Raw genomic sequence first — 13,631 nt, forward strand, 5'->3', positions numbered from 1 at the left:
GAAAGTGAACTAAAGATAACGTAGCATAGCAGACACAATAATCGGAATAAGGGGGATATAGGAGCTATTAAATTTACTCTTGTCATTGCAAAAAAAAAACTAAATTCTGGATATCCACGTCAAAATCTACGTTGTGCTACCCATGAGAATAATAATTATGGGTCGTACACTTCATATGGCGACAAACAACATATCGTTAAGTATCGGTGCAATGGAGTCCGCCATGATGGATTCGGAACAGCCGATAACCCAATGTTAGTGAACTTCAAATTTATCGTAATCGGTACACATTATGAAACTGAAAATCGGCATCAACATAATTCGGATATAAGAAAAAAAGTGCCAGATTGGGGATCACATGTCATCAAATTAGAATGTGCAAACCATGTATGCAAGTGTCTTCGCTCAAATCTAAAAAAACTTGATGTCAAACCTTTTCATAAAGGGAACGGAAAGCTCTCTAAAGCCACCAGGATAAGGATTGTGCCATCTGTGAGATGTGCCATCAGAATGCGCTCATCAATGGAAGATAAATAAAAGGCTGAGATGTTGCTTCGCAATGATATCATCAATGTAGTGCACCATGTGTATGGAAACCATTCCAATTGCAGTTCTGACTTTTGTAAAGCCAAGACAGCTGATCATCTAAATTCCATTGATCCACTACCATCAGATGATAAATGTAACACAGACCTCCTTGAGGAGCAAGCCAGTCAGTGGACAAAAGGAGCATCCATAAAGGAGCAGGAAAATTCCCGCCTCAGCTACTTTTTAAAACAAGATCTGAAACAGTGCGATAATCTTTTGACAGATGTATCTATTCTATTAGGTAGGGTAGCTGAAAAAAGTGTGCATTCGCTAGGAAAGTTTACGACCAACTTAGCAGAATGCTGGATGCATGTAAGGACCAAGTTCGATGGGGGTAAAATCTTCAACTTGTTAAATAGAGATGGCTGGCACACCAGGTGTTATGAAGGTAGTTTAAGTTAGTAAAGAAAAAACCTAGTAGTACTCTTCGCAGATGGAGCAGAAAAAGAAGTATCAGTAGAACTAATTCATCAAAGGCAGCACGCAAAGAATATGGGCCAGAGGCAACGGATGTTGACCTTGATTTAACCGCAGAGGAGCTCCATATATAACAAGAAAAGTTTTTGTCACAACATATCGACATATGTGATGCTATGTTCAAAGAAATTGACACAGAGACCAGATACCAATCCAAGTCCACCATATGGGTAAAGGAGCGAAAGATGCGTTTAATATCATCACACTTTAGACAGGTCGTGAAACAAAATTCTTCAATTAATATACAGCCATTAGTTCGACAAATACTTTACTCAAAATTCCACGGCAATACACATACCAACATAGGCTTGAGTGAGGAAAAAGGAAACTATGACCGAATATCTTAGGCACCAAGATGAGAACATCGTAATTAAAAAATCTGGCCTTGTCATTGAGTCTACTTACAAATTTCTTACCTGCAGTCCAGATGGTATAGTCATGGAAAATAACAACAAAATTGAACTTATCGAAATTAAAAATCTCCTTTACAACAAACCTCTTGATCTGACTACAGCTGCCAAGTTAAATCATTCCGCTAATTTGTGTTTACAATTTCACTCCGGCTCCCAAACATTAACATTGAAACGAAATCATGTATTTTATTACCAATGTCAGGGGCTACTTTACATCTGCAAACTCCCATAGTTAGATTTTATTGTACGAACACAACATCTATACCAGTTACATGTAGAAGGAATTGCTATAGACAAGGTGTTGTGGGAGAACTGGATGTTACCCAAGTTGGAGGCATTTTATACTAAAGCCATGCTGCCTGAGTTGGCTTCTCCACGCAAAAATAAAACTCAAGGGATACGTGAACCTGGTACATGAGTAGGCGAAGTAGTTACTAAGTGGTCTTCGGATTGGAAACCATGTTTAATAAGTGAATATGAATGTTGAAGAATTTATTGTCGTTTGTTTGTTAATGTACATGTATTATGTGTATCTTTCATAGAAAAATGCATGTTATTCCTGTCACCAATACACACCGTATTTGACCCAATAAGCGCCTAAGTCCCTATCAGCACCCCTTCCCTTTTTGATGTCTCATTTACATAATTTAAAAATCTCGGGTACTTTTTGGGTCGAATACGGTAATTCAAATTTTAGTTGAAGGAAAAAGGTGGGTCAATTCGCTTATTTTTAACGTCACCATTGCAGTATATGCCAGAACTCTCTGCTCCAAACAAAAGGTAAACAGAAATCCAACAGAAAGACTGAGAATTCAGATTGTATCTCCGAGGTCAGTGATGACAGGCTAATTGTAACATAAAAAGGTAAGTATTCAATAGGATTGTAGTAAAAGACCATGAAAAGATTTCATTTTCAATTTAAATGGGTTTTTTTTTACAAAAAGTTGGAACCTCGCATTCTTTGTCCGAGTATGGAAAGTAATACAATGAAGTTTTTTCTCATTTACAGAAACAGATGCAAACAGACAAAGTTTGTTGGCAGATCTATTTCTCACCAATGGATAGTCGATGAACAAGGTACAACCAGCTGGTACAAAGGGTCTGTGTTGTCACTTGTAAAGGTAACAAAATCTTGATTTATTTAATTATTTATTTTTGTAAGAAGAAATTAATGTTTTCTGACAAGTTAAAAAGTATACATTTGAGATTAAAAAAAAATGTAAATTTGTTTTTCAATATTTTTTTTTTTTTCAAAATTTGTTTCTGAGACAACCCCTTGCGTTTCTAAGGACGGGCAGTCGCCATTTTGTTTTAACTCTGCTTGGATATATCACCGGGTACCGACCCCTATATAAAGCGCGTGAAACACACACACGTGACGCGTGCCCTGAAACGATATATATATATACCGTGACGACACGTAAAACTCTTCACTTCACACACTAGTCCGCTAAACCTGCCTATATTATTAGGTTTGGTGTTTTTTTTTTTGCCTAATATATAGTCAGCTCGCGGTACCTCTTAAAAATGTGAAATCGTAGGCTAAATTTGGCCTACGCTACGTCAGCGGCATATTTCTAATATATCGTCCACGCAATGCCCGGAAAACGTACACATACCTATATATTGGGATCTTATGTACTCCACTGTCCCCATGGTACATCCCATTTATGAAATTAAACAACTCTGCACAATGAAATACTTCCGAGACCCTTCTATTTCACACATTTGTAATAGCCGCCGTATACGCATTTAGTAGAGCAAACGACAGCCAATCAACTTCGCTTCCGGTTTTATTTTTAAAAAAACCACGTGTAGTTGGCAGATAAATAAAATGCTAGCCAGTTAGAGTTTTATAGTGAAATTATGGTCGACATACACGACATGATGTCAAGTATTAAAATTGAACACGACTACTGCTGGTGTACATGTAGCATATACACGGTAGAATTTTGTTTTTGAACTATATATAGATCTATACAGTTAAATTAAAAGTAATGAATGAATTCATACCTTCTTTCCACGTGCGAGATGCATTCTGATTAAAACGTAAACAAACTCGGATATTCTGATAGCAGATAACATTGTCAAACTAAAAATAAACAATGCACTCACCTGACAAGGTTTCATTGAAGTAATATTGTAAGCTAGATCCCAATATATGTCAAAAAACGAGCTAATAAAACACTGCAATATACGTTAAATATTACACGCACATGTACACGTGTGTGCCTTCCGTAGTTTATATATGGAAGCGTCACTTGTTCGGGACTGGTGGTCACGTGCACGTGGTCAGTTGAGTACATCGGGTATGTGGACGGATTATTATTAGGATTTCTATTCATTTGTGTGGAAAGTTAAATTTGTGAAACATCTAAATGACAGCTTAAAAGAGTTGACGTTTGCTTGATAAAACAAGCCATATGCATATTTACAGGTAAGGGGTTTTGTTTATGTATTAGTAGGTGATACACAGTGGACAATTTCTAGGTGTTTATGTACATGACTGAGCGCACGTGTGTCGATTCACGCGTTTTCTATAGGGGTCGGTAGGCGTCACGTATCCAAGCAGAGTTCAAACAAAATGGCGTCTGTCCGTCCATAGAAACGCAAGGGGCTGTCTCAGAAATAAATTTTGAAAAAAAAATCTTCTTTTTCGTTTTAATCTCAAATGTACATTTTGTAACTTGCATTGTCAGCTTTAAGGTATATGGGGTTTGTTTGGCAACAAATTACGTCAACTCTTCTAAGACGAAAATGACCGGACAAAATGGCGTCTGTCCGTCCATAGAAACGCAAGGGGCTGTCTCAGAAATAAATTTTGAAAAAAAAAATCTTTAAAAAAATCTTTTTTTTTCATCTCAAATGTACATTTTGTAACTTGCATTGTCAGCTTTAAGGTATATGGGGTTTGTTTGGCAACAAATTACGTCAACTCTTCTAAGCTGTCATATACATGTTTGCCAAAATAAGATTTCCACATAAGTGAATAGAAATCCAAATGATAAAAAGTCCACATCTCTCCTCGCATATTATCGTAACCGATGTACTCGACTGGCCATATGCACGTACCTGTCCCGAACAAGCAACAACTACCAAGGACACACACGTGTTGGTGTACGTGTAAAACCTAGTGTATATTGAAGTGTTTCATTAATTCGTTTTGGATATATTTTGGGATTTAGCTGACAACACATTCATGTATTATTTCGGTGAACCCTTGTTAGGTGAGTGCAGTATTTATTTTAAGTTTGACATTGTTATTTGCGATATCGGGGCATATGTATCCGAGACAAGCTATGCTTTGAATGTCGCACGTGTGTCAAGTTTCGTGCTCTATATAGAGGGTTGGCACATGAAGGTAACTAAGCAGAGCAAAAAGAAAAATGGCTGCAAATTCCTTGATACGATACTGTCATAACTCGGGAATGTCTCAGAAACAATTTTTGAAAAAAAAATCATTATTCTTTTTTTATAATTTCAAATGCATGTTTTTTAACTTGCATTGTCAGCTTTAATACTACTTAATAGACACCAAACGGTAAATGTATATGATTACTACAGAGTTAGTCGACAACAATAAAGCAAAGAATTATGAATATTAATATCATAAGTAAAATGAATTGACAATATAATTTCAGTACAATATTATTACATATGACAGTGATCTAGCGAAATTTTGTAATCAAGAGTCTCGAATAATATAATAGATCGAAAGTACATAAATGTTCTGTTAAGCACGTTTTCCTTATGAAATATTCCCTAAGGAGTTACGAATGATTCAACCATCTAAATTATAAATATGAATGAGAACATAGGACCTTTCTGGTTTACTACGTGTATTTCCAGTTCCAGAAAGCTATCACTGTCTGTATCAGTGCTGACTACTTACGTCCAACATCTCACAAAGGAAAAAGTGTGTCTTATAAAACCCATGCTACTACATCCGAGTCCATACATAATCCCATTTTATGGTCAATCAGGATTACTTGACTATGAAAGGGGTTGGACATATATATTAAGGTTTTTGCATGGCTTTTGAGTAATAAGGGACTTTTCGTTCGGGTGTAATAAGTCCTGAGTGACGAGAAATCATACAATAACTGAATTACTGCATGCTCCCTTACCTAAAACACAAAGGGGAGTTGTTAGAAACATATTCACCTTTCCATCGCTATACCTCATTCTCCTATTACTGCATGCTTCCAACCTCTCAAAAAGGAAAAGTGTGGCCAATAAATCACTTACAGAAAAAAGACATTGCAATAAGGAAATCCCATTTATTTGAATAAGCATAAAAAATCTTCAAATTATTCATGTTGCAATCGATTAATTAATAATTATCATATGATAGCTAAAAATCAACTTCAAAGTATTGTAAGGAAAAGTTTTAACTCATCAGTAACCTTTACAAGCAAATGACACTTTAGAGTTATACATATGGAATTGATTTTAAATACAATTTACTTACAATTAATGTTTCAAATAATTTCTCTTTTTTTCATTTAATACCTCTTTTTCTTCCAACTATTGTTTAGAGTTTGATAATAACCCAATTGTTTCATACTGTACATGTTCCCTAAAATATTTTTGTTTTAATCTCTGCACATGGCAAAATCCTTGTGTTCCTTGCGATGGATTATGACAAACTGATGTATTAACATTGGTCAAAGAACTCCTTATACTGCAAAGTACTCACAAGCATAATAGGTACAGGTAAATCAAACAGAGAACAATGGGAGGGTCACGGGTATACGGATAGAAGGTTGTGAGTTTTTAATCACCTGTCTTTTTGTTCGAGGTTAGTCAAATTTGGAATGATTTTTCGTCACATCGGACTTATTAACCCTTCACTTCACTCGGGTGTGATAAATTCCTTAATACACTTAAGCCATGCAATAACCTTTATTTGTCTGTCTGATGAACCTTAAAATTAAGCAAGAACCTCTGGTAACGAAAAGTACTCACAAGCAGGTAAATCAGACAATGGGAAAACAATGGGAGAGTGGGGTACAGGATTGGAAAGGTGTGTATTTTTCAATCAACCCGTTTTCTTGTTCGAGGTTAAGAAGCATGCACTAAGCCTGTTATTACATGATTTTGCATTTTCTATACATGTAACACATACAAATATGTCTTCTCTATATAAACCATTGTAAACTTAACCCCTTACCAGGAAAAAATCTTTAGATCCCAGAGCCATGAAATTCACAATTTTTGTACAGGGTCTTGAGACCCTTCAATCTGTGTAGACTATCTGATCCCATTAAGTTTTAGCCTATTTGACCCCTTTTGGACCCCACCGCTCAGGTCTCTAAGTGTCATGCAGTCACGGAATTTTTTTCAATAGGATTCAGAGGTCATCTCATACTGATAATCATGATAATATGTCCTATTACAAATGACCAAATAATGCTCAAAATTATATTTTCTGTATATACACTATATGAAACTTTGAGAAGTCGAAAATGGCAAAAACGCACGACGCACGACGACGGACAAAAGGCGATTGCAATACTGTAGGTATGACCTAAAAAACCTATCATCATTGGCATATTGGTATGTAAATTTATCGCCCATTATTATTATATCAATTTTAAAGTTTATGAATAAACTGAATTCTATAGTGATGCAGAATTCTTTTTACATATCAATTATATCGACGCTTTATACGCCGATATAGCATACTGGATAGAAATACTCTATAACGTAACCAATATCTTTTCCTAAATATATAAACATTCAGTTGTATATAAAACATTATTTGTGAAAGGTATTTTTATATTATATATCATTATAATACTGTAAAATGACTTATTCAGGAAGGTCAACAATAGTACATTATTATTACAAAACTTACCCCAAAAACTTAATACGCATCCTATTAAAAATATCTGCAACAAAGGCGAACCCATCTTCACGTGTCTTGTCCGTTATAGTTATGAACATTGGAATGTGTAATTATACACGGAAGAAGAATGACGTGCCATATGACCTTGAACTAATGCCATGATTCTGTGATATATGGCTACGATAAATCTATAATTAATATCCTAATGACGTTCATTTTTTTTATTTCGTGATTCATCACAGTAATAACATAGTTTTTATTCTAAGTAGATTAATATCGAAATGCCTTATTTATTGAACTAGAACTAGAACGAATCAATAGTAAAGAGTACAACGACAAAACTATTTCCTAATACAAAAATCCATGTTTTTATAAATAATCCAAAGGAATGGCCATATTTTTTTCCGAACTATAGTCCACATTATTGGATAAAACGCGTATGATAAGTTATGGTTACTTAAGAGTTCATTATATTTTAAAATCTAATTATAATTGCCAGCCTATTATTATGAATTATTTCCCAATATTGGCGAAGCAATAGTACATTAATTTCACTCTCTTTTACAGACAGTTATTTAGTGCTCTTCTAATTGCTAATGACTTGGCTAGCCGCAAAATAATTCAGAAAGTAATAAAACATAAAAACATAAAAAGGTATACTGTAAGAGGTGAAACAAAACAAAAAAAACCTATGTATTGATATATTTATGAAGCACATTGCAATTTTTGTTTTATTCTGATTAACCTTCTCAAGTTATCTATACAGTATACAAAATGAGTGTGTGATTAATGCATATACGATTGTCGCCCTATATCCGTTTTCACGTATACGTTTTTTGTTAGTTTAACGTCATATTAACAGCAAGGGTCATGTAAGGACGTGCCAGGGTTTTTTTTTTGGAGAAAAGACGAAGTATCCGAAGGAAAGCCAGCGATCAGTGGTAAATACCTGGTAACTGCCCCACATTGGATTCGAATTCGCGACCCAGAGGTGGAGGGCTTGTTGTAATATGGTAAAATGATTTTATTTTTCCCGTCAATAGGGCTTCGGGGGTTGAGTCCAACGAGGCTCCTCACAAAACAAATAAAGAAGCATCTTCACTAATACAGGCAATACATAATCCTTGGACTCACAGCTTCATAAATGGATTATTTTTAAATAATTTGAATCATCTAGTACGATAATAGCATTTGAAGACATGAAATACTTTATGAAAAAAGCTCTTTTATGATTTTTTATACAATAATTGAAAATATATCGAACAAAACGTTTGAAACTAAAGGAGGGGTATCACTTTGGCCCGTTTTACGGCCACTCAGTGATAAGCAAAATATTTTGCATGAAGATACCTTAGGGTCAGCGTTATGTTGTATGCTATTCAGAATATTCGATTTGTTCTGCGCTCATGGTAATTTTAGAGGTCAGAGGTCAAAGGGTGAATATTCACATTTTCATTGTTTAAGTCCTTATTTGATAAATCTTAGAATAGAAATAACTTTTTGCAGATTTTGCCTGTAAATATTGGGTTTGCACAGTTCAGTTCAGATAAATTCAAAAAATAGGTCACAGTGACCTAGTTAGGCATTTATTTTATTTTAGCATTAAAAACATTATTAGTTTTGCTAAAATCTAAACAATATTCAGAAAATTTATAGCTTTAAATTGATGTTTAGTACTGTTTAAGGATCTTGGCATGATCTGCTTAAGATGATTACATCCTTGGGTCACATTGTCTAGGTCACGTGCATAAATTTAGTCATACTCAATTAATAGTATCATCTGTCCAAAAACATATGCTGTTTTCCCATGTTTCAAGTATGAATTAAAATCATTTAGTCTTGTGTTATGAGCTTAATTTCAAGCAACGCCTTCTTTCAGGTAGGATGTTAGAATTATGCCTGCTGCCCCACTGCATAATTGTGAAAGGCGACTAAATTTGGAATCATAATTTCATGGTTACCTAGATGAAAATAGTTTACATTTTCAATTAATCCATAGCTTCAGAGTTACGTTTAGAGCTTTATTAAAGCTCTGTAATAATCTGGTTAAGTTGATGGAGGATTAGGGTCATACGAGCTGGGTGACGGGAATTAGTTAGGTCATATTCAATGAAAGATATATTCTGTCAATTACGTATCTTCTGGATTTTCTAAATATAAAGTGTTTAAGCTATTAAAGTTTGTTTTATGGGATAATCTCAAGCAACAAATGCATTGCAAGCATTTTGTTAGAACTGAGCCTGCTGCTCCATTGCATGATCGTAAAAGGCGACTAAATATGGAACCTATATCTAGTGGCTTAAGCAAACAATATCATGTAATTAACATCAAGTGTTCACCATAAAAGAGTATTGTATTATTATTATTAACTGGGTTGTAGTGACAGGAAAGTTTTCATGAGAAATTTTTGAATAAGGTACATGTAGCCACTAGAATTGAGATTCCAGATTTAGTTACATTTTCCGATCATGCAATGATGCAGCAGGCACAATGCTAACATCATATTTGCAATGTAAGTGTTGCTTAATATTTTCTCTTCCAACAAACTTAATTAGCTTAAACACTTGCTTTAAACATGGAAAATCCAGATGAGCTATACTTGAATGACAGACAATAACATTCATTGAATGTGACCTAATTTAAACACGTGACCTTGCAAATGTGATCCTTGGATGTAATAATCTAAAGCAGATCTTGACAAAATACAAATCAAATGCTAACCATTACTTTAAAGCTTTGAAATGGTTGAAAAATTAAAATATTTTCATCCCAATAACTAAATTAATATTCCAAATTTAGTCGCCTTTCACATTCCTGCAGTTGGGCAGAACGCATAATTCTAACATCCTACCTCAGAGAAGGTGTTGCTTGAAATTAAGCTAATAAAACTAGTCGAAATAATTAAAATCCTACTTTAAACATTGGAAATCAACACATGCTTAGTGGGCAGATGATACAATTCAGTAAATATGACCTGATTTATGCACGTGACCTAGCCAATATGACCCTATGATGTAATTATCTTAAGCAGGTCATATCAAGATTCTTATGCAGTACTAGACATCAATTTCAAGCTATCAAATCTCTGAAAACTCCTCGTTTTATAAATAATAAAAATTATAACGTTTTTAATGCTGAAATAGAATAAATGCTTAACTAGGTCACTGTGACCTATTTTTTTAATTTTTCATCATTTGTCTGAACTGAACTTTAAAACCCAATATTACGGACAAAATTTGCAAAAAAATGTTATCTCTACTCTAATATTTATTCAATTAGGACTAAAGCAATGAACATGTGAATATTCATTCTTTGACCTCTGAATTTACCATAAGCGCAGACCAAATAGGATATTCTGACTAGAATACAATATGCAGTTGACCCTAATGTACCTTCATGCAATTGATACCCCTTCTTTGAAAAAAATACTAATATCCACCTTTCGTTCATTGCACATGATAATATTCCTCCTTTTAAAAATTGTGCAACACTTTAAGTAACATTAACTACATGATGATTCCCATTCTCCCTTTTTCATAAAATCCAAGCAAGATCAAACGATGCCAGTCTATAACATTTCTATTTTCAACACTAGTAAAAAAAAGCTTCTTAAGAAAATCTTTTAAGAACACTTACAATCTAAAAACAAATGCCGTAAAGTTTCCGTTGTTAGTTTACAGACAGAACATACATCCGTATCCGACAGTCCATATAGCCACTAAAGAGTATATGCATCGAGTACCCTTTAGTCAGCTCTATATGCAATGTGGCGTTGTTTGTGCCCTCATGGTCACCTACAATAGCTTGGCAATTATTATATAAAATGTAATTAGTTATATAAATGCAAAGAATATTATGTATTCTTACATGTGTACTTGCTATAGAGTTTGTATCAAGTCAATGTTAATTTTATGTCGTTTTAAGAAAACGGCCATTTCAATCAAAATCTGATGTTTTGGTTATTTTTCCTATTGTACTATTGCATAGCTTGCTGCTGGTCTGCCTTACTCTATTCATGCAACATAAATACTTCATCCTGATAATTTAGAGCATGGATTATACTAAAGATGCGTTCGACCTGTTCTTCTGGAAATCTATTTCCCCAAAACCAATGGGGACAACCTACGTCACCGGAAGTGATATCGGACACACAAAAACAATGAACAAACGCCCGCTTCAAGATGAAAATCGGCTGAAATTATGACATAAAAGCGATGCATCGTCTAAACCTATCGTGCATCAAAGACAATATATTGGTATATTGTTAGAGACTCTACGAAGGTATTAAATATCGTCAAACTAGCTCCGATAATGCTACCACCTCAACACATTATTTTTCTACAGCTGGGATATCGGTCACATTTTATTTAATAAAACATTAAAAGTTGTAAATAAATAAATGTTGCTGTCATAATACCGTCCCTTTTACTAATATGTAATATATCGCTGTTGAATAAAATCATTCATTATATCTGCTAGTGGAGAAACATAGACGGTGCTTAATTATAAATCATGAAAGTGATATCGGTCGCACTTAGAACTTTAGGGGTAACGGTCACATCCAAAATTACGAAAACTGAATATTACAGTATTGTAGATGTAGTCGTTATTTACGCAGTCATGCAACTCCAGTATTGAATTTATCTGATCTTGAAAGACGACTTTTTAACCCACCATCAGCAAATGGTAGGCAAACTAAAAAAATAGCCTTTCCACCATTACTCGTCATCCGTCTGTCTTGTGTTTCTGTAATTTCTCTGAAAGTACTGCAGGGATTTCTATGTAGATCCAGCTATGTATAACATATTTCGGTATCAATCCGAAATCGATTTATTTCGATACCGTTACATGTATTTACCAGAGACCCAAATACCGGTATTCTATCGGCGAAAGTCTTTCACACCAGAAGCTCAGTGATAAGTTTTAGATAGCGGTCCAGGTAACAAAACAGTTGTTTTATGCCTTTTCAGTCAGCAGTCAAAACTCTTTCCCTCGATGTTGGGACCAACCTTATAAACAGTTCACTGGGTGGGTTCCAACACCTCGGGTAAGAGTTTTGACTTTTGACTGAAAAGGCATGAAACAACTGTATAATAATGATGTTTGATTAAATAGGGAAAACAACGCTGCAATATTTCAGCAATCTTTGCGAAGCGACACACCATTTCAAAAACTTTGGATGTGACCGTTACTCTGTGAACAACATCCTTTTCAAAAACAACGAAACGCCAACTTGATTATACAGGTACGTCACTTTTGTAGCGGATAAAATAACGATAGCTACTACTTGAAATATAAGGTATTATCAGTATATAACAGTAAAGTTAAACAAAATTACACTTGACATATCTTCGGTGAATAAATTGTGACCAATGACCACGCTGTGGAAAACAAAGACGGACGGATGAAGAGCAATAGACGAAAGGCGATTTCAATAGCTCGCTAACCATTTGCTGATAGTAGGTTAATAGTCGACTTTCAAGATCAGATAAATTCAATAAAAGTATTTTGGCGGCTTATCCACTGGAGTTGAATGCTGCATAAATAATGAGTATAATGCTGCAATATTCAGTTTTCGTAGCTTTGGATTTGACTGTAACCCACAAAGTTCTAAGTGTGACCGATATCACTTTCATAATTTCTAATAAAGACCGTCTATGTTTCTCCACTAGGAGATATAATGAATGAAATATTTTCTTTCAACAGTCATTCATTTATATTACATATTAGTAAACGGGGCAGTTTTGTGACAGAAAAAAAATATTTTAAATAGTTACAGTTTTTTGGGAACATATTGGTCAAAAGATGAAAGAATTGTATCAGTGAGAATATCATTCATGTTATTAATATCACCTTGTACGCGTGGATTCCATTATTAAAACAATTTATATGCAAATCCATGCTCATTATCGACGTACGTGTTGCAGTTACTTGTATTTTGTATTTATCGCCCTGGCTCCGATTTCTCGATACACAAGTACAGATGTAGGTCAAAACTGATGTTTTTTCGTGATGTTTCCGAGATATCGAGGAGATCACTTTTAAAAGCCTTCCTGTTCTGTTATGAAGTTATGTATAACACTTCTATCTGCATTACCACTAGACGTAGTCTATTTGTACATATTACTATGTATATGTTAGCTGCACAAAGGAACCTTGTAGTTCAGTACCAATTGACAGAAAGTAACCATTTGCATTGAGTTAAATTAGCATTTAAATACCTCCCTTTATGTTGAATTTAAGAAAGCACATCCAATATTGAATCGAAACAAGACAAAGATGGAAAAATTAGTTAATCATGT

The 13,631-nt window shown here is 34.5% G+C and overlaps 1 protein-coding gene across 1 annotated transcript in view; it reads right to left on the bottom strand.

Annotated features, from left to right (window-relative positions):
* LOC138320944 (uncharacterized) overlaps positions 1-13,631 on the bottom strand; it is a 36,542-nt gene that overhangs the window by 16,650 nt on the left and 6,261 nt on the right. The window lies entirely within an intron of this gene.

This window comes from Argopecten irradians, chromosome 1 (genome assembly GCF_041381155.1).
Source record: "Argopecten irradians isolate NY chromosome 1, Ai_NY, whole genome shotgun sequence".
Classification (NCBI taxonomy): domain Eukaryota; kingdom Metazoa; phylum Mollusca; class Bivalvia; order Pectinida; family Pectinidae; genus Argopecten; species Argopecten irradians.